The sequence below is a fragment of the Pleurodeles waltl genome, chromosome 6 (assembly GCF_031143425.1).
Source record: "Pleurodeles waltl isolate 20211129_DDA chromosome 6, aPleWal1.hap1.20221129, whole genome shotgun sequence".
NCBI classification, from domain to species: Eukaryota; Metazoa; Chordata; class Amphibia; order Caudata; family Salamandridae; genus Pleurodeles; species Pleurodeles waltl.
Window position 1 is genome coordinate 1,154,083,239 of NC_090445.1, and position 27,727 is coordinate 1,154,110,965.

Below are 27,727 nucleotides of genomic sequence, written 5' to 3' on the forward strand. Positions count from 1 at the left end.
CCAAGGGAGCTTGTCTGTAAAAAACTTGAGAGGGGACAGTGCAGTGCCTTGCGGAATAATGAGCTGTTAGCTATGAAATTTTCAGACAGGAGGGATGTGTACATGCTATCGACCATCCATGATGAGAGTACTTCCCCTGTGGCTTTTTGGGGTCAGGTTGCGGAAGTGCGCAAACCTGCATGCATTTTGGACTACAATAGGCACATGGGTGGTGTTGATAGAGTAGATCAGAGGTTGGAACCTTACACTGCTCTTCGTATGTGTGGTATAAAAAGTTGGCCCTACATTTATTTCATTTGGCAACTTTTAATGCCTTTATTGTATACAAGGATTGTTCACCTGAGTCAAGGATGACTTTTGTTAAATTTCAGGAGTCGGTGATAGAAAGCCTTATTGTGGTGGAACCGGCAAGAGTTCCTAGAGTAGAAGTGGTGGAGGATGTGGCTAGATTGAAAGATCGGCACTTTCCAGATCACATTCCTCCCACTCCCAAAAAAGACATGCCCACAAAGAAATGTAGAGTATGTGCCCGGAGATCAATCCGGAGGGAGAGCCGGATGTACTGCCCCGAATGCCCTTCAAAGCCTGGGCTGTGTGTGCCCAGCTGTTTTAGAAGTTACCACACAAGGAAAAACTTTTGGGAAATACCGTGAGCGTAAGCTGTCTGTTTTATATTTTCATATGTTTCACGGTTGGCATCTGTCGTGTATTTAGTTTGAGGTTTTGTGTTTGTAGTTTTGTGCCTATTTTATAATTAGTAGTTTATTTGTTGTTTATAAATAAAAAAAAGTGATTGCGGTGTGCGTGGGGTGGCGGTGTGCGTGGGGTGGCGCTTGGCTGGCGGTGTGCGTGGGGTGGCGCTTGGCTGGCGGTGCCAGCCAAACGGCAGTCCACACTCCCATCAGCTGGTGTGATTCTTGTATCAGGCATGTGGCGTATGTAAGTGATGGGCCCTTGAGTGGCGCGGTCTGTCGATGTGAGTGTTGTAATGTGCTGGGCCCGTGGCTGGCGGTGTGAATGGTCTTGTGCGTGTCATGTATGAAAGGTGTGTGAATGGACTGTAAAGCGGTTGGTGCCTTGTCGCGGCTTTACAGCTCACGAGCTGTGAGTCATTGGTTCACTTTTTTGCCTTTCAGTTATTAGCAGTGCATTTCATTTTTGTGAAATCTCTTGTTAATAAAATTTGATCCACTGAACCATCACTCACCCTCGTGCCAAATCCAACCAGTATGTGTTGTAAAAAATGACAAAACCTGCTCCGCTGTAATCAGGCGTCGCAGCACACCTGTGACACGCTAGGTGCCTCGGGTGGGACCCCGATGATGAAGCATGCCACCAACTTGGTTGGTGGGTGAGGGGTCTTCTTCACATAACCTAAGTGTTTCTTTTCACTATTTTAGTGTTTGGCACATCACGGACGTATGTGCACACATCAAAATGATATATTGCAAAAATACCTATCCCTTCTATCTCTTCAGGTTTTGGGCCTTATTCTGTTGCAGGCACCTGGCCCACCCACACAAGTGAGGTATCATTTTTATCGGGAGACTTGGGGGAATGCTGGGTGGAAGGAAATTTGTGGCTCCTCTCAGATTCCAGAACTTTCTGCCACAGAAATGAGAGGAAAAAGTGCTTTTTTGGCCAAATTTTGAGGTTTGCAAAGGATTCTGGGTAACAGAACCTGGCCGAGCCCCGCAAGTCACCCCTCCTTCGATTCCCCTAGGTCTCTAGTTTTCAGAAATGCACAGGTTTGGTAGGTTTCCCTAGGTGCCCGCTGAGCTACAGGCCAAAATCCACAGGTAGGCACTGTTTTCTTCCAAAATTTTGGTTGTGTCCACGTTGCGCTTTGGGGCGTTTCCTGTCGCGGGCGCTAGGCCTACCCACGCAAGTGAGGTATCATTTTTATCGGGAGACGTGGGGGAATGCTGGGTGGAAGGAAATTTGTGGCTCCTCTCAGATTCCAGAACTTTCTGCCACAGAAATGTGAGGAACATGTGTTTTTTTAGCCAAATTTTGAGGTTTGCAAAGGATTCTGGGTAACAGAACCTGGTCCGAGCCCCGCAAGTCACCCCTCCTTGGATCCCCCTAGGTCTCTAGTTTTCAGAAATGCACAGGTTTGGTAGGTTTCCCTAGGTGGCGGCTGAGCTAGAGGCCAAAATCTACAGGTAGTCACTTTGCTAAAAACAGCTCTGTTTTCTGTGATATGTCCACGTTGTGTTTTGGGGCATATCCTGTCACGGGCGCTAGGCCTACCCACACAAGTGAGGTATCATTTTTATCAGGAGACGTGGGGGAACGCTGGGTGGAAGGAAATTTGTGGCTCCTCTCAGATTCCAGAACTTTCTGCCACAGAAATGTGAGGAACATGTGTTTTTTTAGCCAAATTTTGAGGTTTGCAAAGGATTCTGGGTAACATAACCTGGTCCGAGCCACACAAGTCACCCCTCCTTGGATTCCCCTAGGTCTCTAGTTTTCAGAAATGCACAGGTTTGGTAGGTTTCCCTAGGTGGCGGCTGAGCTAGAGGCCAAAATCTACAGGTAGTCACTTTGCTAAAAACAGCTCTGTTTTCTGTGATATGTCCACGTTGTGTTTTGGGGCATATTCTGTCGCGGGCGCTAGGCCTACCCACACAAGTGAGGTATCATTTTTATCGGGAGACGTGGGGGAACGCTGGGTGGAAGGAAATTTGTGGCTCCTCTCAGATTCCAGAACTTTCTGCCACAGAAATGTGAGGAACATGTGTTTTTTTAGCCAAATTTTGAGGTTTGCAAAGGATTCTGGGTAACAGAACCTGGTCCGAGCCCCGCAAGTCACCCCTCCTTGGATCCCCCTAGGTCTCTAGTTTTCAGAAATGCACAGGTTTGGTAGGTTTCCCTAGGTGGCGGCTGAGCTAGAGGCCAAAATCTACAGGTAGTCACTTTGCTAAAAACAGCTCTGTTTTCTGTGATATGTCCACGTTGTGTTTTGGGGCATATCCTGTCACGGGCGCTAGGCCTACCCACACAAGTGAGGTATCATTTTTATCGGGAGACGTGGGGGAACGCTGGGTGGAAGGAAATTTGTGGCTCCTCTCAGATTCCAGAACTTTCTGCCACAGAAATGTGAGGAACATGTGTTTTTTTAGCCAAATTTTGAGGTTTGCAAAGGATTCTGGGTAACAGAACCTGGTCCGAGCCACACAAGTCACCCCTCCTTGGATTCCCCTAGGTCTCTAGTTTTCAGAAATGCACAGGTTTGGTAGGTTTCCCTAGGTGGCGGCTGAGCTAGAGGCCAAAATCTACAGGTAGTCACTTTGCTAAAAACAGCTCTGTTTTCTGTGATATGTCCACGTTGTGTTTTGGGGCATATCCTGTCGCGGGCGCTAGGCCTACCCACACAAGTGAGGTATCATTTTTATCGGGAGACGTGGGGGAACGCTGGGTGGAAGGAAATTTGTGGCTCCTCTCAGATTCCAGAACTTTCTGCCACAGACATGTGAGGAACATGTGTTTTTTTAGCCAAATTTTGAGGTTTGCAAAGGATTCTGGGTAACAGAACCTGGTCCGAGCCACACAAGTCACCCCTCCTTGGATTCCCCTAGGTCTCTAGTTTTCAGAAATGCACAGGTTTGGTAGGTTTCCCTAGGTGGCGGCTGAGCTAGAGGCCAAAATCTACAGGTAGTCACTTTGCTAAAAACAGCCTCGTTTTCTGTGATATGTCCACGTTGTGTTTTGGGGCATATCCTGTCGCGGGCGCTAGGCCTACCCACACAAGTGAGGTATCATTTTTATCGGGAGACGTGGGGGAACGCTGGGTGGAAGGAAATTTGTGGCTCCTCTCAGATTCCAGAACTTTCTGCCACAGAAATGTGAGGAACATGTGTTTTTTTAGCCAAATTTTGAGGTTTGCAAAGGATTCTGGGTAACAGAACCTGGTCCGAGCCACACAAGTCACCCCTCCTTGGATCCCCCTAGGTCTCTAGTTTTCAGAAATGCACAGGTTTGGTAGGTTTCCCTAGGTGGCGGCTGAGCTAGAGGCCAAAATCTACAGGTAGTCACTTTGCTAAAAACAGCTCTGTTTTCTGTGATGTGTCCAGGTTGTGTTTTGGGGCATATCCTGTCGCGGGCGCTAGGCCTACCCACACAAGTGAGGTATCATTTTTATCGGGAGACGTGGGGGAATGCTGGGTGGAAGGAAATTTGTCGCTCCTCTCAGATTCCAGAACTTTCTGCCACAGAAATGTGAGGAACATGTGTTTTTTTAGCCAAATTTTGAGGTTTGCAAAGGATTCTGGGTAACAGAACCTGGTCCGAGCCACACAAGTCACCCCTCCTTGGATTCCCCTAGGTCTCTAGTTTTCAGAAATGCACAGGTTTGGTAGGTTTCCGTAGGTGGCGGCTGAGCTAGAGGCCAAAATCTACAGGTAGTCACTTTGCTAAAAACAGCTCTGTTTTCTGTGATGTGTCCACGTTGTGTTTTGGGGCATATCCTGTCGCGGGCGCTAGGCCTAGCCACACAAGTGAGGTATCATTTTTATCGGGAGACTTGGTGGAACATAGATTAGCAAAACAAGTACTATTGCCCCTTGTCTTTCTCTACATTTTTTCCTTCCAAATATAGGAGTGTGTGTAAAAAAGACATCTATTTGAGAAATTCCCTGTAATTCACGTGCTACTATGGTCACCCCGGAATTCAGAGATGTGCAAATAACCACTGCTCCTCAACACCTTATCTTGTGCCCTTTTTGGAAATGCAAAGGTTTTCTTGATAGCAATTTTTTACTCCTTATATTTCAGCAAATGAATTGCTGTATACCCGGTATAGAATGAAAACGCACTGCAGGGTGCAGCTCATTTATTGGCTCTGGGTTCCTCGGGTTCTTGATGAACCTACAAACCCTATATATCCCCGCAACCAGAGGAGTCCAGCAGACGTAACGGTATATTGCTTTCGATAATCTGACATTGCAGGGAAAAGTTACAGAGTAAAACGTAGAGAAAAATTGATGGTTTTTTCACCTCAATTTCAATATTTTTCTTTTTCAGCTGTTATTTTCTGTAGGAAACCCTTGTAGGATCTACACAAATGACCCCTTGCTGAATTCAGAATTTTGTCTACTTTTCAGAAATGTTTAGGTGTCTGGGATCCAGCATTGGTTTCATGACCATTCCTGTCACTGACTGGAAGGAGGCTGAAAGCACAAAAAATTGCACAAATGGGGTATGCCCCAGTAAAATGCCAAAATTGTGTTGAAAAATTGGGTTTTCTGATTCAAGTCTGCCTGTTCCTGAAAGCTGGGAAGCTGCTGAGTTTAGCACCACAAACCCTTTGTTGATGCCATTTTCAGGGGAAAAACCACAAGCCTTCTTCTGCAGCCACTTTTTCCAATTTTTTTGAAAAAAATGAAATTTTCACTGTATTTTGGCCAATTTCTTGGCCTCCTTCAGGGGAACCCACAAAGTCTGGGTACCTCTAGAATCCCTAGGATGTTGGAAAAAAAGGACGCAAATTTGGCTTGGTTAGCTTATGTGGACAAAAAGTTATGAGGGCCTAAGCGCGAACTGCCCCAAATAGGCAAAAAAAGGCCTGGCACAGGAGGGAGAATAGGCCTGGCAGCGAAGGGGTTAAATCTTTGTTTGCAACACAGTTCTGAATTACAAAAAACATTCTTTCATAATTCCTGATATATTTTTTAAATACTTTCACTGTTAATGTACAAGCTGTTTAAATGTTGGGTGTTATGGAAAAAGGACCTGGCATCTTTACAGTGTTTTGTTTGACAATGATTGTCAACAGCTCACTTGACAAAAACCATCAACTGTAATAAGAGAAAGAAATGTAAACACCATTTTCCTTGAATAGACAAATGTGTCAAGATAAAAACAAGATTTAAGGGTGTCTTTATTGCTCATTCACTTTCTGAATGAACAGAACACCTGTTTCTTCCAGCTTAAGTTCACTCACAGACCAGGCACTAAAAATAGCTTGACCTGATCAAACCTGACTCACCATAGCAAGAGGGCGAGTAGATTTTTCAAGGCCTGTACATGCAATGCTCGCATATGGGGATGGTCATAGGACAAAGCGCAAAAGGAACATACAGCCCTATATACAGAGGATCTCCTGCTGTTCCGGGGAGATCCAAACTCATCGGGTCTAAGACATATGGCGATCCTTTGCCTGTACAAAGAATCTTCTGGCCTTCTTAACTAGTGGCTAAATCCTTGTTGGGCGGTGCAGACAAAAATTTCTTGTGCCCTGGGAACCCACTATGCCATCTCTCTTTTAAGTACTTGGGCATCCAAATTTCACAACTTCAGATGCTTGCCTGGAATCTCAATCTACAGCCCCTCTAGATAGGAATGAACAGGGATCTGCAAAGATGCAATCAACTACTCTTAAATGCACTGAGATGCACTGCGTTGTTCAAAATGATGTGTCTCCCACGTCGCCTATATATCTACCAGCTTCCCCCATCTGTTTCCCAGACGATGGTTCCGAAAACCAACAATGAAAATGACTTTCTTTCTTTGGGTGCGAGAGTGGCTGTCATCCAGTGGCCTTTGTCAGCAGCCAACATTTGTCCTTTGAGAGCGGGATGGCGGATATTTATGCCTACTATCTGGCTGCCAAGACTGAAAAGGTAAATGACTGGCTCAACAAGGGATGGGATGAACCTGCTAATTGTGCAGAATTGACTCTCTTGGGCCTTGATGGCCTGTTGGACATGCTCTGTGAGACTCCCACCCCTACATCACTGCCTGATTGCATGTGAGAGACCCTACTCTGTTCGAGGGCATCACTCCACTTAACCAAATGGGATCACAAAATTATTGTACTGACCTCACTCTGGCGAGTACTGAATCATACGACAAAGCTATAGGGCTTTGTGCGATCAGACAGGATAGGATAGGGATCGCTCACCTGGGGGATATCTGACATCAGAATGCCTTACTTTCATTTCAGGAGCTGCATGAACAATATCAGCTCTCCCATACACAGTTCTTCCATTATCTACAAATGAGACATGCCTTAATGGAACACATATCCTCTGGGACTCCCATGCCTGAATACAATCCTGTTGAAGTAAAAAAATCTTAATGAGGAGACTAGACAAAGGGCCATCTCCAGAATATACTGCCATCTGATTATCGGTGTACTGGATCGCTTTACAGAGCTGCACCTCAAGTGGGAGACCTCGATGATGATGATTTTCAGGAGGCCCACATGGCTCCTTGAGAACTGGGCTCTGCATTATTCAACTAAACTATCTACACCTCACCTACTTGACCTCTAGCTGACTATACAAGCATGGAAGGGCCCTCTAGCTCATTATGCACAAAGCTCTTACCTGCAAGCAGATTTTTTATATATGGTTTGGACAACCTAGGTCTTGGTTCACTATTTGGTAGGGATTGAGAGTTATCTGCAGTCCTTGATCGCCCACTTACACTCACTCCTAGGACTGCACTCCTAGGCCTCCTGGAGGAGGGGATAAAGGGGAGGAGGATGGAGCAAATTTTTATTGGGGTGATTACGCTGGTGGCCAAACAGGACATTGCATGCAGATGGAAGTCTCCAGAATCCCCCTCACTCAAAGAGTGGAGTTGACAGATGTGCCCACCAGCAGCAGCCGATTTACGAGGCAAGGCTATGCTGACAGAAGCAGGACAAGATTTAGTGGAGATGGTGGGAGTATCGTGGGCTGGAGATGTAAAGTGGGTATGTCACTTGAACTACTTTTACTTCATGGTCATGTGAATACGACTACTGTGTGTTTTGAATGTTTTGTTCTGAAAAGAAATAAAATGTGGTCATTAAAAAAAAGAAATAACCAACCATAAAAATTAGTGTTTAAAAAGCATGAAATTAAGGCAGAATTTAAACAGAAATTTGGCCAACAGACTAGATACTGAAGTAGACTACTTTTTAGTAGATGTATACTTATGCACAAGCAAAATGCTGTCACTCACAGTGAAGGCAGCAAGTGACTCAAGTGGGCTGACTCACTGCCCTCTGCTGTAGTAGGCTGAAGCAAATGTGAATGACACTTGAAAGGGCCACTGAATGATGAGAGCTGACAAATGTCTCTTGCAACATATATATATTTTATGCCTCTAGACCAGACCTAAAAAACATATGCTCCCGACAATGATGAACATGATGTCTAAGGATGAGCTCACCAACAGGAATAGTTCAGAACAATTCAATTTCATTGCATGATTATAAAAATAGCCTGTGTTCCCCACAACATGCACTACCCAGTTTTGGTGTAACAATCAAAACTGGGTAGCACACAACTAACAGGAGCATTCTATGTATTGTGGGTATTTATTCACTTTGCTTCTGAGGGAAGAGCTGTACGGAAAGAACCAAGGCCACAACAGAATACATAACGTTGAGACAAGTGCGCCAAACCAAAAACCAAAAACCAGGACAAACTCTTTCCTATTTTGTTGTGTCACAATGGTTCTCAAATTTTGCTAGAAGAACGCAACTGTTCTCAAATTTGCTAGTAGAAGGTTTTATACCATAGAATTTCTATTGCCCTTTCCTGGCATACCTGGTATTAAGGTGCTGTCAATGCCTGTAAGTGATAAAATGCACTTTTATAACGTGGTTTGGAAAGCGTTGTCACAAGATGATAGTCTTATTCTCTACAGGAGAGCACAGGTTTGTATTTATTTTGAAATGTTGTTTTGACAGTCGTGAGAAAATTAGATGATTTTGTAGAGGATCAAAGGAGAGGAGAATCTTTCCAATGCCATTTTCAGTCAGGACAAAATGACTCCATTATTATTTCTGATGTTGACAAGGATAGATTCAGTTTGAGTAAGGTTCAACCTAAAGAGTCTTATTAAAGTATTTATATAGCACTTCACAGCACCGGCTAGGTCTTGTAGTGATCAGATGTGTGTCAGGCTCCTGAATGCCCTTTATGAGCACATGGTTGCAAGGACGTTTGATGTAGTTTGTCCTTTATGAGATGTGCTGAGTGATGTGAGAATTGCTCAAAGACCTACTTCAAACATGGTGCACAGGTGTTTGATGTTCAGATTTTTCTTCGGTTCTCGAGATGCAGTGGTTACTACCAGCTTTGGGGGGAATGGAGAAATAAGTCACCAAGCGAGGAGCAATGACTTTGCCAGTCAATGTGCTCTGTCTTTATAGGAAAACTATGCACTACAAGATAATTTAGGTAGGCTGCCACGGTTAAGGGTCTCATGTTTTGTGACAATGGGGTTTCACACTCCAAGCTTGAGAACCACTGCTGATGTTCCACTTCTGCAGGGTGTTATTCTATGTATGCCACTCTTCGGTTTCAAGTACTGACGTGCCCTCTATTTTGTTCCCATTAGTAATATATGAAATGTATATACCCTTCTTTTTCCATTTATTTCACTATAATAACCTGTTGACTCTGTAAATTGCGCCAGTGTCTCCTACAGCCTGTAGCTAAAAAACAAACTAAATGAACATGTCTGTTTACATTTACTGAGGTTGAACGGCACACGTGGTGAAGGTTAATTTAATTATGTCATCAAAGAGGAAAGTAAGCACTACTATCTGCAGCCTGTTATGGCTGAAAACCATCCTCAAAACATTGATGATTACTTTTTTGCTATGAACAACAAAAATGCATGGTGATAGTTCAAGCCGCAGTTGCCAGCCAATTAAGTGCCAAAACGGGTGCTGTGAGGTTCAGGGCCGGCTTTTGGGCGGTGCAACCGCACTTGGCGCTGACCTCAGGGGGGCGCTGTGTTTAGCAATAACTTCCGAAACTTGCCATTTAAAAGCACCTGCTGAACAGTTGCTTGTGTGTTTAGCCTTCAAGAAACAATTAAAATGTCAAGATACCTCTTGTGATTAATGTTTGTGCGAGAGAGAGATATATATATATATATATATATATATATATATATATAGGAGTTTTGTCTAGTGGCAGCTTTGACTCAACATAAAGTAGCATAGAGGGTTAATATGTCTGCCTCAAAAAACATAACTATGGGGCATATTTAATAAAAGTGGAGCTGCACACAGTGCTGCACCACTTTTCTTGCATCCCTAGTGCCCCCCTAACGCCACCATGTGTGCGTCATATTTAAAATACAGTGCACCATGGTGGTAGTTAGGGGACTAGCGTCAGAATTTCTTCTGCTAGTCTGGCGCTTTGTGGGATTAGCATAAAAAATGTTGGTGCTAATCTTGCAAAAAAACACCCAGAGGCCCATTGTAACCAATGGAAGTCTCCTTTTAATGCCTGCTCTGACCAGGTGTTAAAAGTGCAGGAAAAAAATGACGCAAAGAAATGTGACAGATTTCTTTGCGACATTTTTTTGCCACCCCTAGGTTCTTGAATATGACCCTATATTTTATGTGGCTAGCTGAGTGGATAAATAAAGCCAGCCTTTACAAGTGATTTAAAACACATGAATGTATGTGAAAGGGGAGCGATGGAGAGATTAGGGGTACATTTGCACGGTGGTAGTGAGTGAAACCGAGGAGGTCATGGGATGGAGGGGCACCACAATAAACTGTCGCACAGGGGGCCACCAGTCCTAAAGCCGGTTCTCTGTGAAAAAGGTAAAGCGTTTTACATTTTTTAAAAAAGAGGGAGGCATGTTTAATACAACTAATATACAATCAAATTAACCGTATAAAGATTGATGTCTCCTCAATAACGGCACAGGAAGTAACATCACACAACTCGGCTGTTGTGGCTGATAAGAATTCTGTTTTTCAAAAAAGTTTATTGAAGACTTAAAGCTCAGGCATGTTATTTAACATGGAGTGATAAAAGGCAAATAGAAACATCTGATAACCACCGCAGGAATTAAATGCGTGCTTTATGTCATTTTTAAAGGCTATCGGTCAGATTTCGAAGGCCCGAATAAAGTACGGAACAAGGAAAGCGAGTAAGGATGTCTGTAAATTCAGTGCTGTTTCCTTTAACATGTAGCTCTCTAGATGAGGGAATGGTGCCCTGTAAGTCGCCGACCAGAATGGCACTCCGGGGGCAGGAAAGGAGGCAACCCGGGAGGGCGTAGAAATTGTGTAGGGGCTTGACGGAGATTTTTTTGGGGGGAGGCGGGGGCTTAGAAATCATGGTTTTGTGATAGAAAGATATAGGGGTGGGCGAGAGAGGGTGATCGCAAACAACTTATAGGATCAGACAATTCCTTCTTTAAACTTGTTCGGTATTCAGACTTCAGGGAGGAGAAGAGATGCATTAGGGTGCCAGAGGGAATCTCCACACTTTGGCAAAACCAAGCCCTAGCACACTGATGGGCCAAGGGTTAAAATGCAACATAAAAGAAGAATAAACTTCAAACAAGTTGTAACCATTGTTCGTGGTCCTAAACGGCTGCATATCATTCTGCCCCTAGAAGTCACTCTGTACCTACTCTGTCAATATTCGCCAGGTGTAAGGAATAAACACAACATTCAGATTGAAACGAGGCAAAAGAATGCAAGGAATGATTCACAAAGTCCAAAGTCAAAAATCTGTTCTTAAATGGCCACCACATTTGGAGCAGATTCTGGCTCTAGGGTTTCACCTAAAATGCTAAAAGCAGATACCGGAGGAAGGAAGCAAATCACCTTCAATTCAGGGAAAACTTAAATAATGCTATTTAATGGACCCTTTGAACTCTAAAATCCATACCCATCATAATGGGACTGAAATATATATATATATATATATATATATATATATATATATATATATATATATATATATATATATAAAAAAAAACATTGGTTCTGGTACTATGAATCTCTTGATCCTACCACAAGATATCTGGTGTTAATTTAAATACAATTCATAGCGCTGCAGAAAATGTTGATAACATAATGTAACATAACGACCGGAAAATATTGTCTACAATAAAAATTGTTTCACAATGGGATAGGATTATTTTGGTCTGGTGTCTTAATACAACATGTGTGTTTTTCAGGACAATTGGAATAGATTCCTAAAGAGCAAATGCACTGGTGATTACATGCATTTTGAAACATCTGAAAAGTTCAATCTAGTTATTTCGAGGACTGAAAGAAAAACGCTCTTTCTTTGTTGGCACAAACCTGACCACAGCTGCTGTTCACGTCCCCATTTGACATTTGCCTATATGTTGGTGGTAAGAATAAATGGTAATCCACTGAAAAGTGCACCTACTTTTAACCATACTGAGTAAGGTTTGCACGACAAAATAATGGCAAACCTTAATTTACTTTATAATATGTTATATATATATATATATATACATACACACACACTACAAATGGAACTATCTCTTAAAATAGCAGTCAAATTACTCATCTCAGTAATACTCCTAAAGGACTGTCTCAGACCTGTCCAACTTCAAATATTAACTTGCAGGCCCCTCATTAATGTATACAGCTGGCCCTCAACTCTCAAATGCATAACCCCATCCTAGAGGAAATCTGAGAATTTTAAACACAAAGGTCAAGGAAGTCGATCAAAAAGGTCTGCCTGCAAAAAGAAATTGCTGTAAACTTAAGCAGCTGACTTGGAAGTAAAAGCCAAATTTTACATCTGTGTGTCTGGTTCCGCTATCCGGCTCCAATCGGAGCCTTCCTATTAAATGCATATGTTCATATTTCAGCAGCAGATACTTAAACCACTGGACCGGCTTTCGGTCTAAAGAACAATGAATACAAGATGAAAGATTGAAAAAAAAATACTAATTATGGGCACGTAAGGAGAGTTAACAACTGTAAACTCAAAGCTTTGACAACAAAAAAAGAACAAGACCCTGCGTTAATATCTAAATGCACACACTACTTAATATACACATGAAAACATCATTAAGTTATACTGATTTAAAACGCGGGTTATGTATGTCGCTTTAAAGTATAAAAGTGCGGAGAAGTCATAAATAGGAAGGAAAGCCAATGAGGGAGATTCCTCTGCAGAGTGAGAAAGGGGTTTCCTCAATAATTTGCATGTACTAGTGGAAGAGGGAGGACCCTCTCAAAAGAAAGTTCGGAAGTAACATTCTTATTTTAAAAAGAAGGGGAAAGTCGACCGAGAAAGGCAGAGCTGGCATACGTTTTACGAACAAGAACACAATCATGCTACGCAACAGAGCCTGCCACTGAAAGATCTATACAACAGCTGAGGACGTTGTGCAGACTGCAAACTAAACTAACAGCTGAAGCCTTCCTCGCCTCCCCCGCCTACAGGCTCATCTTCTTCAAAACTTACTCCTTCAGCCAGCCCTGCCCCTGGGACGCTGCGGGGCAGTGATACCTGGTGCGCAGCTGCCTCGGAGATCAGGCTGCCAGCTCGCCACTCTCACGATGGAGTTGGGACGGCCGAGCCGCCAGCATCATCCTATCCGTTGGAACTTGTCAGGGGAACAAATAAATCCAGGCTGCCTGTGTCGGACAAACAGTTCGAGCTATGACTGGGCACCCCAGCTGAGGACGTCACACAGGCTGCACTTCTATTGTCACTGCTGTCTGTAAGAAGGACTTTACTGGAGCAGCAAACCTCCTCTCCTCGCTCTTGGGCGTCTGCGAGCCAGAGGATGTGAGGGGCGGGACTTTTAGAGAAAGGGGGAGGGGACTACATCCTCTGCCAATCACAGTCTTGGGAATCCTGGCAACAGAAGTAGCACTGAGCATGGGCACAGCTGCAGACACCACGCGGGCACAGCTGCATGCACAACAGCAGCACCCCGGGAATTTCGTCTACTACACAACACATTAAATACGCAGACCACATACACAGACTGACCAGCACCGAACACAGTACACACCATAAGCATCTCACGACGCTATGTTGGGATTTTAATTTTCGTTCAGTCTTGTCTCCTCGCTTCCCAATTGTGTTTTATATAATTGATGTAAGCATTACATATTGCCGTTTCAAGTCATCTTAAAAGATGTCTGTAAAACTACCTTTGCCACATCAGCACTGAAAAGATGTAGAGCGCGGCACAAGAACAGCAACACGCACATATGTTAAAACAGCGCAGCAGTGAACGAAACTTAATCCAGAGGTGCACATGTGACATATCAGAGAGCAAACCAGCAGCACGCGGAAATTCAAAGCAGCACACACGTCGTACTACATGTAGCAAAGCACATCCCACAGGCAGAGCAGTGCCCATTTAAAATCACGTCGACGCATACTACAAGCTCAGTTGCTAACTAGTACACATTGAAACTCGGCCATTACTGCCAGAGGCTCGGAAACCCACATCTGAGACTCGGCGGCGCGTAACATATAGAAATATCAGCACACAGTGGAGGAAGGGCACCGCACACCACTGGCACGAACCTAAAGTGAAGGGTCAGAGTGGTACAAGGGCTGCATCACCGACCACAGACACATCCACACACAACATGCACTGCAGAAAGTGGGGCGTACATCAGTGCAACGTGCATTGTGTGTACTGCAGCCTGGACACACGTCAACGTACATCAAACGGATCTAGGGTATTACAACTCAAACAGGCTCCACACACTCAAAATCACACACCACAGGCAGTACCGCACACCAGCAGAGCCTACGCTGGCAGTACACCAGGACAGGGTGTAGTAGCTCAAGCTATGGGGGCGGAGTTATCCTCTGAGCCAGTATGAGAAAACATATTAGCAAAGTCAGCAGGTGTGCCTTTAATGTGATAATGTGTCTAAACACCATGTTTTTGTGCTTGTATTCTCTAGCCAGATCTTTTGGCTTTGCCAGTGCTTTCCCCTGAGACATTTAGCATCCCTGGAGCTTCACGTGTCCACCAGGCCTGCAGGCATCTGATGTCTGCAAGATGGTACCAAGTTAGTCCTGTGTCTGGTCTTCATGCCATACGCACAGAAAAGAAAACACTGAAGCCCTATTGGAAGGTGTCTTTCTTAGTAAAAGCAACGTAAGTCAAATTAATAAACAAATGGTTTGAAGGAACAAGAATATGTTTAGGGGAGGATCTCCCAATGAGCACATGACTGCTCCCACAGACAGAGAAGTAGATGTACATCAATTCCATTATTGATGTGGAGCATGTACTAGGATCAATAAAATTATGTGTGGGGGGTATATATGTCTGTCACAAAATTAGGCTCGGTCACCGAGTGTTCAAATGGTAGTGGGATTCACAAACCAGAATAAGTGGAACACCGGTTCACGATGTAAAAACAAGTATGTGGTGATATTTATATTGCACTGACCTAACTGTTTAGCAACATAGCACTGTAGATTATGGTAATTGATGTCAAGTGGGGGGCCTAAATCTTTGAATTACACACATTTAAACTAGCATCTATCATAGTTAAAGTTCAGGCCTAGTGATATTACGTGTTTTGCCCCGAACTGCTCAATTTTCATTTATGTGCCAAGCTGAATTCAAACCCAGGTCCCCAGCTGTCAAGGTGTTGGTGTTCAAAATGTTGTGTTGGAGATTGGTATCTGTGGCATCCACTGCCAAGGCTAGCATAACCTATTGACAAGGTGACACCCACACATTTGGTCAAGAAGGAAGCAAAAGGTATTAGTGAAATGTGCTATATATTTTGCCTTTGCACCATTGTTGTGCTGCTTGTTCATAAATCACTCACTCTGCCATCTCTCATTTCACACTCCTCTCTTCTTTGCTGTCACAGTCACATTTTTCTCTCATTTCTCGCTCTTTCTTTTCCCTCCGTATATTCTCACATTTTAGCTTTATTCTTTTTCACTATCCTTTTTCTCTTGTATCCCACTCCACAATTTCTTCAGTCAATCCCCGCTCTCTCACTTTCATTCTCCTTCTCTTCATTTCCTATCATAGACAGGCCATGTTTGAGACTAACCCGGGAGAGCGGTATGTGGTACTTCCACTGAATATTAGCTGGTGCTAAGTGTCTCAAGCCCCACAGAGATCAGCTTTTACCTTGTTGGAATGAGTACTGAAAGACTGAAACTTGGCCTGTGGACTAACTCTCTATGTATACCAGGAAATCAGTTGTAGTTCATTGCAAAAAACCCAACTGTCTGTAAATGAGCACAACAATAAATATACATGACCTCTGCTCTATCTGTGCTAGGACTCTGCTCTGTCTGCATAGGGGTTCAGCATTATGTATGTAAGGACTCAGCTGTATCTGTGTTCCAGCTCAGCTCTACAAGAAGATGGAACCTGTTTCTTGGCAGAGTCCCACTCTTTCCAAATGTGCAGCAACTACTTTTATCAGCACAATAACTCATTTATGTCTAGTAGATGTTCATCCCTAACTTGAGACAAGTAATACACTTTAATTTTAGGTTCCTCTCCTCAATAAAACAGGCATTGAAATGTGCTTCTCCAAACTAAGCAGTCCTAACCCTTCGATTTATACATAGTGCAGTAACACACTAGACATGTGATGCTTGCACTGCAGTTGAACCTCTTATTTATATTTAACTCATCTTCTAATTCACTCTCTACTGCACACCTCCTTCCTCCCCATCTTCATCACCATTTACACATTGTTATGAATGCTGTCTTGACAGTTATTGCTTTTAGGTCAATTTGATATTCTTTTTGGCCTTCATTTGTAGTTCGGACATTTAGAAAGAGCAGGGACATAGAGGCAAGGTATGGAGACAATTGTAAATCAAAAAAAGAAGACAAAAGTGAAATTGAAGTGGGAAGTGGCAGATGGTGAAACATTGAAAAGGGAAGATCACGGAGTAGGAAAGGAGGAAGCAGCATGAGCAAATACGCAAGGAACTAGAGGGACAGAGGGTAGGAAAGAGGGCAAGATGAACAGTGCTAAGGCCCAGGTGATGGCCTACAGGTGGTGCAATATTAGTAGAAATGTGCTGCAGCGCATGGAAAGGGAAAAGAGTACTTGGGGAGAAAAGCAAAAAGCAACTAATAAATGTTTTAAATTTCAGGTTTTATTTTCATCCCATGCTTCAGCTTTAAAATCCACTCTTCACGCAGACATTAAAAAAGCAAGGTACCTGGACTGTGTCACAGCAGCAAGTGTGTTAACCCACAGGACAACACCTGCTGATGTGAAATTAGCATTGAGTTGTAGAAGGTGAAGCAGGCATCAGCTAACCTAAAAAATGGATCAGCTTGAAGAACAGCAGAAAGGCCCAGTATCTGCACAGCCAATACGCATTTCAAGTGAACTTTTGAGATCTATGTGTGTCAGACATAGAGCATGGCTCCCTCCTTCCTTCATCTCAAGGTTTTCCAAGCACCAGCTGTCACTTGGCGAGATGGAAAAGATGACTAAGAGGTAGAACCTATGATTGCTGAGCTGTCTGGGGCATACCATGCTGCTGCAGCAGAAAGATTCACTAGGCGTGGTGCCAGTCCTGTCCATGCACAGTTTCAAGTGGATCCACATCTTCAGTCTATTATGTGTCCGTCCACCAAACACACATAGGGGACAGGAACACAAGGGCCTTCTGTGAAATGGACTATTAGAGGTTAGCACCCAGCAGTCCTCGACAACGCATAAAGGGAATATTGCACCTCAAGTGTATTCTTTCTGTAGTGTCAATTTCCTGCTCTAGCCAAACTTATCCAAAGAGCATATATGAGGCAGAGGAGCACAGCGATGGACTGCTCTGCACCACTGTCTGTGTATTAACTATTAGAGTAACTGTGTGATATGATATTGTCAAGCCATCAGCCTAAAGCCAATACTAAATGACAGTCCCACCAGCAACATCAGTGCTTGGGCCATAGCTGGCTGTGCTTCTGAGATAGAACAGAAAGCCTGAGAGATTTTACTCAGAGAACTTGGAGTGCTGCCTGCAGAACCATTTCTTAAAAGTGCCTGTCCCCACTAATAAATAGTGCCACTAGAATTATGCATTTCTTCGGCCCCAGATTTTGTTTTGCATTGTTATGGGTTTGCATTTGCCACATATTGCAGATTTTAGTAGCAAAATGTGTTTCCAACTCAAATGGATCAAATGTTACTGAAAATGCAGTGAAGCCTTGATACACAGTGGAAGGCCTTACTCAAAGGTTGACTAAGCATCATTTGTTGCTTATTCCTGTATTCGGAGGTAAGCTAGTACTAGTAAAGTCAAACCTTAGTTGAGATGCCTAAAAATGACAAACTAATGCAGTAATACTATCACAAAATGTGACACATTACACCACATAGTATCTCTATCCTTGCTGCATAATTTAGTCAACCCTGCGGCACAATTTGTACAATCCCTGTCACATAATCCCAGTGGCCCTGTTAATATGTGCCATCCACCAGCAACCACTGAAACAGAGTACTGGCCATAACCCTAATTGCCTATTCAACTTTGCAGGTTCTTATTGTTTTAGCCACTACTTGGATGTGTGTGTGTTTTCGTTTTTTTTTTAACAAGAAAAAACACAAGACCCCTGTGCCCCAACAGAATGCTAGATGTGATGCTATTGACAGAAATGTCTGGAATATCTGGTGGTCACTCAACCCCTGCAAATCTGTTTAAAGAGGAACATTCTCCCTTTCATTACATTTATATAGTGCTTGCTCCAGCTCCTCATGGGTAATAAGGGCTATATATAAATACAATTGCACATAATACAATTTGTCATTTTCTGCCTTATTTTCTTGGACGTATTCAAAGGGTAGCAGTCAAGTTGGGGAGGGGGCAGAGATCACCTTTTAAGTGCATATGGTGTCTCTCATCCTAGTGCTGAAAGGCAGTCATTAGCTAGCTCTCCTTTAAAACAATAGTGAACGCTCCACAGAGATAGCACCCACCATGAGAATGCACTTTAGGATAGTGTGAATCACCAGTAACTCCTACACCTCACAGCGACAGCCGGCGCAAGTCTCAAGGGGAGGGAAATAAAATAATAATAATTTTTCAAAACAACTTACCGTTCCAAACACTGCCGCTGCCTGCCGCCTAGCTCCTCTGCTCTCCTGGTGTCTCTGCAGTCCCTGGGACACCACCACTGTCTCCCCCATGCAATCCTGGCACAGCTCTCATGTTAAGCCTACCATGAGACCAGCATCAGGATTGGTCTGAGCAGCTTGGTCTGCCGCTCAGCCAGTACACTGGGGTCAGTGCAGTTTCTCCAACCTGGCTTTGCAACACAACTGGGTTGGAGAAACCTAAGTGTGCATATCAGTTTGACTGGCCGTCTTAGGCCGGCCAAACTGACATGCAAACGCAGTGCACTTCACTCCTTATTTACCCTCCCTGCACATGCTGGCTGAGTCAGCAGCTGAAAAATGAAACAATAGTCAATTTTATTTTTATTTTTCAGCTGCTGGCTCAACCAGTGGGGCGACACTCCATCATTGTGAAGGAGCCACCTCTGCCCCTTCATGAGTAAACATATCCTAGCAGCAGGAGAAGCTGAACCTGTCTTTTTTAAGAAGGTTAACTGTCTCTGGCACAGCTTTCCGAGCAGAGCCCAGAACAGAGCTCTGCACTGCCAGCCAGGCTTTCACTGGGACATGTTCCCTTGAAGATGCAGCCCAGGTTATGATGAACTATGGGGGGTGGGGGGACTGAAGCCCTTTTAGCCCATTTGGCATTGCGTGCCTGGGTCTGTGACACAGGGCACAAACCAGAAGGATAACAGCACACAAAAGAGACAGCAGCACGAAGGACAGACAGCAGCACGCAAGACAAACATGACACATAGCACTGCCACACACAACAGATAACCACAAAAACACATGTGATGTCCAAGGTGCACAAACTACGTGCTTAGCTGCAGGACAGGGTCAGACTTGGACAGGAAGTAAGCAATGGCATGAAAATAAAAGTGCCCATCATTAGCAAACTAGATATCCAAACAAACATTGGCAACGTCAATAGCCCTCACCTCTACAAGAGCTAATGGTTTTGGCAATGATCTTTGCCATCTTGTACACCAGTGTGGCTGCTGTTCAGTATGGCTAAACATTAGTGGTGTGGAGTGTCAGAGAGGAGTGAGGGAGTAGAGTGTATTTTTTGGAGTGTCAGAGTGGAGTGGGGTTGAGTGGGTTGGAATGGATTGCAGTAGTGGGGTGGATTGGATTGGAGTAGGGTGGGGTGGAATGGATTGGGGTAAAGAGAGGTGGATTGAGTGGGGTTTATAGCTGTGGGGTGGATTGGATTAGAGTGGGGTGGTTATAAAGGGGATGAGGTGAGTTAGATTGGGGCGGACTTGAGTGGGGTGGATTAGATTGGACTGGGGTGGGTGGTTTCGATTGGAGTGATGGGGCTGGTGCAGGGTGGATTGGATTGCGGTGGAGTGGGGCAGGGTGGATCGGACTGGAGTGGGATGGGGTGGACTGGACTGGAGTCAGGTGGATTGAATTGAAGTTGGCTGGATTGGATTGAGTAGGTTGGAATGGACTGGAGTCCGCAGAACTCGACTGGAGTCAGCTGGATGGATTGGATTGGATTGGGGTGCGGATGGACTGAATTGGGATGGAGTGGGGCAGATTAGATCGGGATAGAGTGCAGTGGCTTAGAGTAGAATGTGGTGGATTGGAGTTAGTGGGGTGGAATGGATTGAAGTAGGGTTGACTGAAATGGGGAGGAGTAGATTGGATTGGGGTGTGGTGGGCTGCAGTTGGATCGATTGGTAGTAGGGTATGGTTGATCAGAGTGGGTGTGTTGGATTGGTCTCGGGTGGATTGGAGCGGGGTGGATTGGAATGCAGTGGGTGGATTGGACTGGAGTGGGGTGGACTGGATTGGCGTGGGGTGGGGTGAATTTGATTGGAGTGGGGTAGTCTGAATTGGATTGGAGTGTGGTGGACTGAACTTGGGTGGGGTGGTTTGGTTTGGGCTGGAGAGGGGTGGGTTGGTGTAGAGTGGTGGGAATTGGGGTGGAGTGGATTAAAATGGGATGGGGTGGTGTGGATTGGGTGGGGTGAGGGACTGGAGGGGCTGGAATGGATTAGATTGAGGTGGGGTGGGCTGGGTTGAAATGGGGTTGGGTGGATTAGAGTTGACTGCATTGAGGTGAGGTGGATTGGATTGGCGTGGGATGAATTGTATTGACGTGGGGTGGACTGAAGTGGGGTGGACTGTATTGGGTGGCATGGATTGGATTGAGTGAGGTGGATTAGGGTGGGATGGAATAGGGTACGGTGCAGTGGTTTGGACCGAGTTGGTCTGAGGTGAATTGGATTGGGTTAGGGTGGATTGGATTGGGGTACGGTGGATTGGAGTGGGGTGGGGATTGGAGTAGTGTGGATTGGAGGGGAGTGGGGTGGCATGAAGGGGAGTGGGGTGGATTGGTCTGGGGTGGATTGGATTGGTCTGGGGTGGATTGGATTAGTGTGGGGTGGATAGGATAAGTGTGTGGTGGATTGGATAAGTGTGGGGTGGACTGGAGTGTGTTAGATTAAGATGGTTTGGAGTGGGGTGGATTGGACTGGAGTAGGGTGGATTAATGTGGACTGGAAGGGGGTAGATTAAAGTGGATTGTATTGGAGTTGGGTGGATTGGAATGAGGTGTAATGAGTAGCACTGGACTCGATTGGGGTGGGGGGATGGAGTGGTTGGGTTGGAGTGGATTGTAGAAGGGTGTTTTGAATTGGAGAAGATTGGGTTGAATTGGAGTAGGGTGGGCTGGATTGGAGCGGGGTAGATCAGACATGAGTGGGGAGGATTTGACTGGGGTGAGATGGATTAGACTGGAGTGGATTGGGGTGAGGTGAATTGGATTGGATTGGGGTGAGGTGAATTGGATTGGGGTGAGGTGAATTGGACTCGGGTGAGGTGGATTGGGGTGAGGTGGATTGGACTGGGGTGAGGGGGACTGGAGTGGGTTAGATTGGACTGGGCTTGATTGGTGTGGATTGGATTGTTGTTGGGTGGACTGGATTGTTGAGGGTGGATTGGATTGTTGAGGGTGGACTGGATTGCAGTGCGGTGGACTGTGGTGGCTTGGAGTGGGGTGATTTGGGATGGAGTGGTTTGTGTGGTGTGGGTGAATTGGAGTGAGGTGTAATGAGTTACACTGGACTTGATTGGAGTGTGATAGATTAAGATTATTTGGAGTGGGGTGCATTGGACTGGAGTAGGGTGGATTAATGTGGACTGGAATGGGGTAGATTAAAGTAGATTGTATTGGAGTGGGATGGAGTGGGGTGGTGTGGTGTGGGTGGATTGGAATTAGGTGTAATAAGTAGCAATGGACTTGATTGGGGTGGGGTGGATGGAGTGGGGGGGTTGGGTTGGAGTGAACTGGAGAAGGGTAGCTTGGATTGGAGTAGGGTAGGTTTAACTGGAGTAGGGTAGGCTGGATTGGAATGGGGTGGATCAGACATGAGTGTGGTGGATTGGACTGGAGTGGGATGGATTGGACTGGAGTGGGATGGATTAGACTGGAGTGGATTGGGGTTAGGTCAACTGGAGTGGGGTGAGGTTAGATTGGACTGGGCTTGATTGAGGTGGATTGAATTGTTACTGGATGGACTGGATTGTTGAGGGTGGACTGTGGTGGCTTGGAGTGGGATGATTTGGGATGGAGTGGGTTGGATTGGGGTGAGGTGGATTGGAGTGGGGCAAATTGTAGTGGGGCAGATTGTTTTGGATTGGAGTGGGTCAGGGTGGAGCGGGCAGGGTGTTTGGATTGAAATGGGACAGATTGAAATGGATTGGAGTGGGGCAGAATGGAGTCGGACAGATTGTATTGGAGTGGGGCAAAGTAGAGTGGGGAAGAATGTTTTGGCTTGGAGTAGGGAGATTAGAGTGGGGCAGATTGTTTTAAACTGGATTGGAGTGGTGTGGATTGGGGTGGGGTGCATTGGATTGGGGTGAGGTGGATTAGATTGGAGTGGGGTGGATTGTTTTGGATTGGAGTGCGCCAGATTGGAGTAAGGCAGATTGCAGTTGGACACATTTTTTGGATTGGAGTGGGGAAGACTGGAGTTGGGCGGAATGGAGTGGGGCAGATTGTTTTGGATTGGGTGGGGCAGATTGGAGTAGAGTAGATTTGAGTGGGGCAGATTTTAGTAGAGTAGATTGGAGTGGGGCAGATTGCTTTACATTAAAGTGAGGCATATTGGAGTAAGGCAGACTGGAGTGTGGCAGATTGTTTTGAACTGGAGTGGGGCCTTTTGGAATTGGGTTGATGGGAAAGGGGCATATTGGTTTGAACTGGAGTGGAGAATATTGTTTTGGATTGCAGTGGGGTAGATTTGAGTGGGCAGATTGTTTTGGAGTGCAGCAAATTGCAGAGGGGCAAAATGTTTTGGATTGGGGCAGACTGGAGCTGGGCAGATTGTTCTGGATTGGAGTGGGGCAGGTTGGAGTGGGGTAGATGAGAGTGGGGCATATTGTTTTGCACTGGAGTGGATCATATTGTTTTAGATTGGAGTAGGGCAGATTGTTTTGGATCGGAATAGGACAGATAGTTTTTGAGTGGTGCAGGTTGTTTTGGATTAAAGTGGGTTGTTTCGGATTGTAGTGGGGAAGGGTAGGGTGGGGCAGGTTGTTTTTGATTAAAGTGGGGCAGAGTTAAATGGATTGGAGTAGGGCAAATTGTTTTGGATTGGAGTGGGACATATTGTTTTGGATTGGAGTAGGGAAGATTGGAGTTGGGAAGATTGTTTTGGATTTGAGTGGTGCGGAGTGGAATGGGGCGGAGTGAAGTGGGGCAGATGGTTATGGATTGGAGTGGGTCAGACTAGAGTGAGAAGGATAGTTTTGGATAGCAGTGAGGCAAAATGGAGGAGGGTAGCTTGGAGTTGGACAGATTGTTTTGGATTTGAGTGGGGCAGACTAGAGTGGGGCAGAATGTTCTGGTTTGGAATGGGGCAGATTGTATTAAACTGGACTGGAGTGGGGTGGATTGGATTGGGGTGCACTGGATTGGGGTCAGGTGGATTAGATTGGAGTAGGGCAGATTGGAGTAGGGCGGATTGCAGTGGACACATTGTTATGGATTGGAGTGGGGAAAACTGGAGTGGGGCAGAATGAAGTGAGGCAGATTGTTTTGGATTGGAGTGGGGTAAATTGTTTTGAATTGAAGTGAGACAGATTGGAGTAAGGAGGATTGGAGCGTGGCAGATTGTTAAGGACTGGAGTGGGGCAGATTGGACTGGGGCATATTGTTTTGCTTTGGAGTGGAGCATATTGTTTTAGATTAGAGTGGAGCATATTGTTTTAGATTAGAGTGGAGCATATTGTTTTAGATTAGAGTGGGGCAGGTTGTTTAGGAGTGGTGCAGACTGTTTTGGAATAGAGTGGGGTGAACTGGAGAGGGACAGATTAGATTAGGGCGGGTTGGAGTGGATTCTATTGGGTGAGTGGTTTGGACTGGAGTGGGGTGGACTCTTGTGGGGTAAAGTGGGGTGGAATGGGGTGTACTGCACGATTATGTGCTAAAGCATCATTTTAGAAATTACACAAAGGAAACAAAACATAAAAAAGACAAAGAAAGAATGAAGGGAAGAGGAAAAAAAATAGTGAAAAAATGAACGCCTGTAGGAGGCTGGCCTGGTTTGTGGTGGGTACCTAAGGTAATTACACCTTATACCAGGTCCAGTTATCCCTTATTAGTGAAATATAGGCAGTGTTCTAGCAGCTTAGGCTGTCTAGAGGTAGCTGTAGCAGAGCAGATTAGGCTGAACTAGGAGACATGCAAAGCTCCTGCAATACCACTACAGTTACAAAGTACTTATACACAATAAAAGACAATACTCAGTGTTACCAAAAATAAAGGTACTTTATTTTAGTGACACAAGGCCAAAAATATCTTAGAGGAAATAATCCTTCTGGAAGTCAGTATTATACACAATATATACACTAGTAACCAAAATCAGGTAGGTAAACAGTCATAGAATAGTGCAAACAGTAGAAAATACAATAGATTGCAATGGGCCTAGGGACAACACCAATCATATACTAAAATAGTGGAATGCAAATGTAAAATTCTCCCCTGGGCAAGTGTCGTGTGTTGAGGGGTGCTGGGAGGGTAGGAAAACACCAAGGGTAAATAAACTACCACACCCCAGAGCCCAGGAAAGCAGGAGTAAAGTACAGCAAGTTTCCTCAGGAGACACTCCAAGTAGTGATACAGGATTTTGCAAGAACCAAGCAAGACTGCAAGAAACAAATCTGTGGAGAGAGGAGACCAAGACCAGAAGTCAAAGAGGGGTCTAGGAAGGACGGGAGCCGCTGACAACCTAGAAGAAGGTGCATAAGTGGATTCTCCGGTCAGAAGAAAAGTACAGAAGTGCACCAAAGAAGATGGCTGTGGGTACCTGCTTGGTGCAGGAGATGTGCCACGTCGAGTTGTTGGATGCAGGCTGTTTGAGTCGCTGGATTCCACCAACAAGCCTTGGTTCAAGCAAGTATGCGGTTTGCGTAAAAAAAAGAGCTGCCTGGACCCAGGAGGGACCTGGGGTCTCAACTCGGACTGAGGAGATAGAGGCAGCTCTCAGCACTTCAGAGAGCACTCAGAAGACCAGGCAGCACCCACAGGAGTCCCAGAACATCGGGACAAAGAAGATGCAAAGTGTGGTTGTCGCAGCACTACACTGGAAGGTCCCACGCCGCCGGAGAACAACTCAGGGAGCTGTGCATCGCAGGATGGAGTGCTGGGGACCTGGGCTATGCTGTGCACAAAGAACCTTTGGAAGAAGTGCACAGAAGCCCAAAGAACTGCAGAAGACGCAGTGCCCAGGGGTACTGACGCTGCACAGGGAGGCAAGATCTTACCTCAATCAAATTTGGACTGCTGGACCTTTGGACAGTCTGGGTCACTTCGGTCCACCACCTGTGTTCCAGGGAGCATGCTCGTCGTCAGGAGACGAGTCCAAGAGTACCGGTTGTCATCGCAGAAGGGTGCCTACAGAAGCAGGGAAGTGACTGTCACTCCTCGGGAGATTCCTTCGGTTTTTCTGTTGCAAGGTGACGACAGGCAGTACTCAGAGCGAGCACACCTTGGAAACTGTTGCAAATGCTGGCTGGAGCTGAAGTTGCGGGTCACAGGAGTCATCCTGGATATTTTGTTGAAGTTACAGCGGTTCTTGGAGCAGTCTGCGGTTGACCCAATGGTCAGAAGCTGAAGCAGAGAAGTCCTGGGAGAATCTTGCAAACCGAATCTGCGGAAACACCCAGAGGAGAGACCCTAAATAGTCCTGAGAGGGGGATTGGCTACCTACCTTGGTTTGCACCTATCAGGAGGGGTCTCTGGCGTCACCTGCTGGCACTGGCCACTCAGATGCTCCCAGAGGGTCCCCACACCTTGGAATCCAAGATGGCTAATGTCTGGGACACTCTGGAGGAGCTCTGGGCACCAACCCTGGGGTGGTGATGGACATGGGAGTGGTCACTCCCCTATCCTTTGTCCAGTTTCGTGCCAGAGCAGGGACTGGGGGTCCCTGAACTGGTGTAGACTGGCTTATGCAAGGTGGAGCACCGTTTGTACCCTTCAAAGCATTTCCAGAGGCCCTGGGAGGCTACCCCTGCCATGCCTGTAACACCTATTTCCAATGGGAGAGGGTGTAACACCCCTCTCCTAAAGTTCTGCCTTCCTGTGATGGAGCTGCTCAATCCCCGGGAGGGCAGAAACCGGTCTGTGAGGTGGCAGCGGCTGGGACTGCAGTGGAAACCTCAGAGAGCTGGTTTGCCAGTACTGGGGGTCCATGGTGGAGCCCCCAGGGTGTATGGGATTGCCCCCCCCCCCAATACAGTATTTGGATTGGGGGGACAATTCCATGATCTTAGACACCTCACATGGCCCAGGGTGTATGGGATTGCCCCCCCCCCCCCCAATACAGTATTTGGATTGGGGGGACAATTCCATGATCTTAGACACCTCACATGGCCATATTCTGAGTTACCACTTGAAGCTACATATATGTATTCACAAATATGTAGCACATGCTTATAATGGTGTCCCCGCAATCACGAAGTCCGGGGAATTGACCCTGGACAAAGTGGGGGTACCTTTGCTAGTGCACACACAGTAACTTTGCACCTAGCCTCCAGTAAATGAAGGTTAGACACACAGGTGACTTATAAGTTACTTAGTGCAGTGTAAAATGGCTGTGAAATAGTGTGTGCACTATTTCACTCAGGCTGCAGTGGAAGTCCTGAAGAAAGGTTTGGATGAGCTCCTTATGGATGGCAAAAGAAATGCTGCAGCCCATAAGGATCTCCTGGAACCCCAATGACCTAGGTACCTAGGTACCATATACCAGGGACTTATAAGGGGGGTCCAGTGTGCCAATAAGAATTGAAATATGGAGTCACTAAACTGTAGTGACAAATTTGGTAAGTAGAGTGAGCATAAGCACTGGAGTTCTGGTTAGCAGAACTTCAGTGACACAGTTAAGCATACTGACAACACATATAGGCCACAAACTATGAGCATTGGGGTCCTGGCTACAGGACCCCAGTGAGACAGGCAAAACACACTGACAAACATTCAGAAATTGGGGGTAACATGCCAAGAAAGATGGTACTTTCCTACAACGTCTAATGAAGAAAAAAAAAAGAGAGGAATGAAACCAGGAAAGAAATAACCATGTTTTTGTGAGTTTAAAAGAGGAGGTAGTAAGAGGAAGAGGGAAATAATAAAAAGGGAGAAGAGTAGAAATAAGCAGTTGAAATCAAGAGCCAAACTATTAATGTGTGGATTTTAAGAGCTGGAAAGAGAAAAGTGGGGGAGAAAAAACATTGAGAGTAAACAGAGTAAAGAAAGAATGAAAAAACTTTCTCAAATAAAGATGCCAGATAAGAATAGATATAGTTTGCTCCCCCACGTCCTCAAACAGAAGTCAGAGTACGGAACAGCAAGGGGCACTGTAGAACAGTAGGAGGTGCATTAGC

The 27,727-nt window shown here is 45.4% G+C and overlaps 1 protein-coding gene across 4 annotated transcripts in view; it reads right to left on the minus strand.

Annotated features, from left to right (window-relative positions):
* The window catches only part of PALD1 (phosphatase domain containing paladin 1), a 966,838-nt gene that overhangs the window by 707,918 nt on the left and 231,193 nt on the right, over window positions 1–27,727 (minus strand). Inside the window, exon 1 of one of the 4 annotated variants that reach the window (XM_069240370.1) lies at window positions 13,209–13,345. The exons of 2 other annotated variants lie outside the window; for them this stretch is intronic. The gene's annotated coding sequence lies outside the window, so the exon portion shown is untranslated. Of the gene's footprint in view, window positions 1–13,208; window positions 13,346–27,727 lie in introns of those variants that run through there. One more of the 4 variants, XM_069240371.1, reaches the window with a different exon arrangement.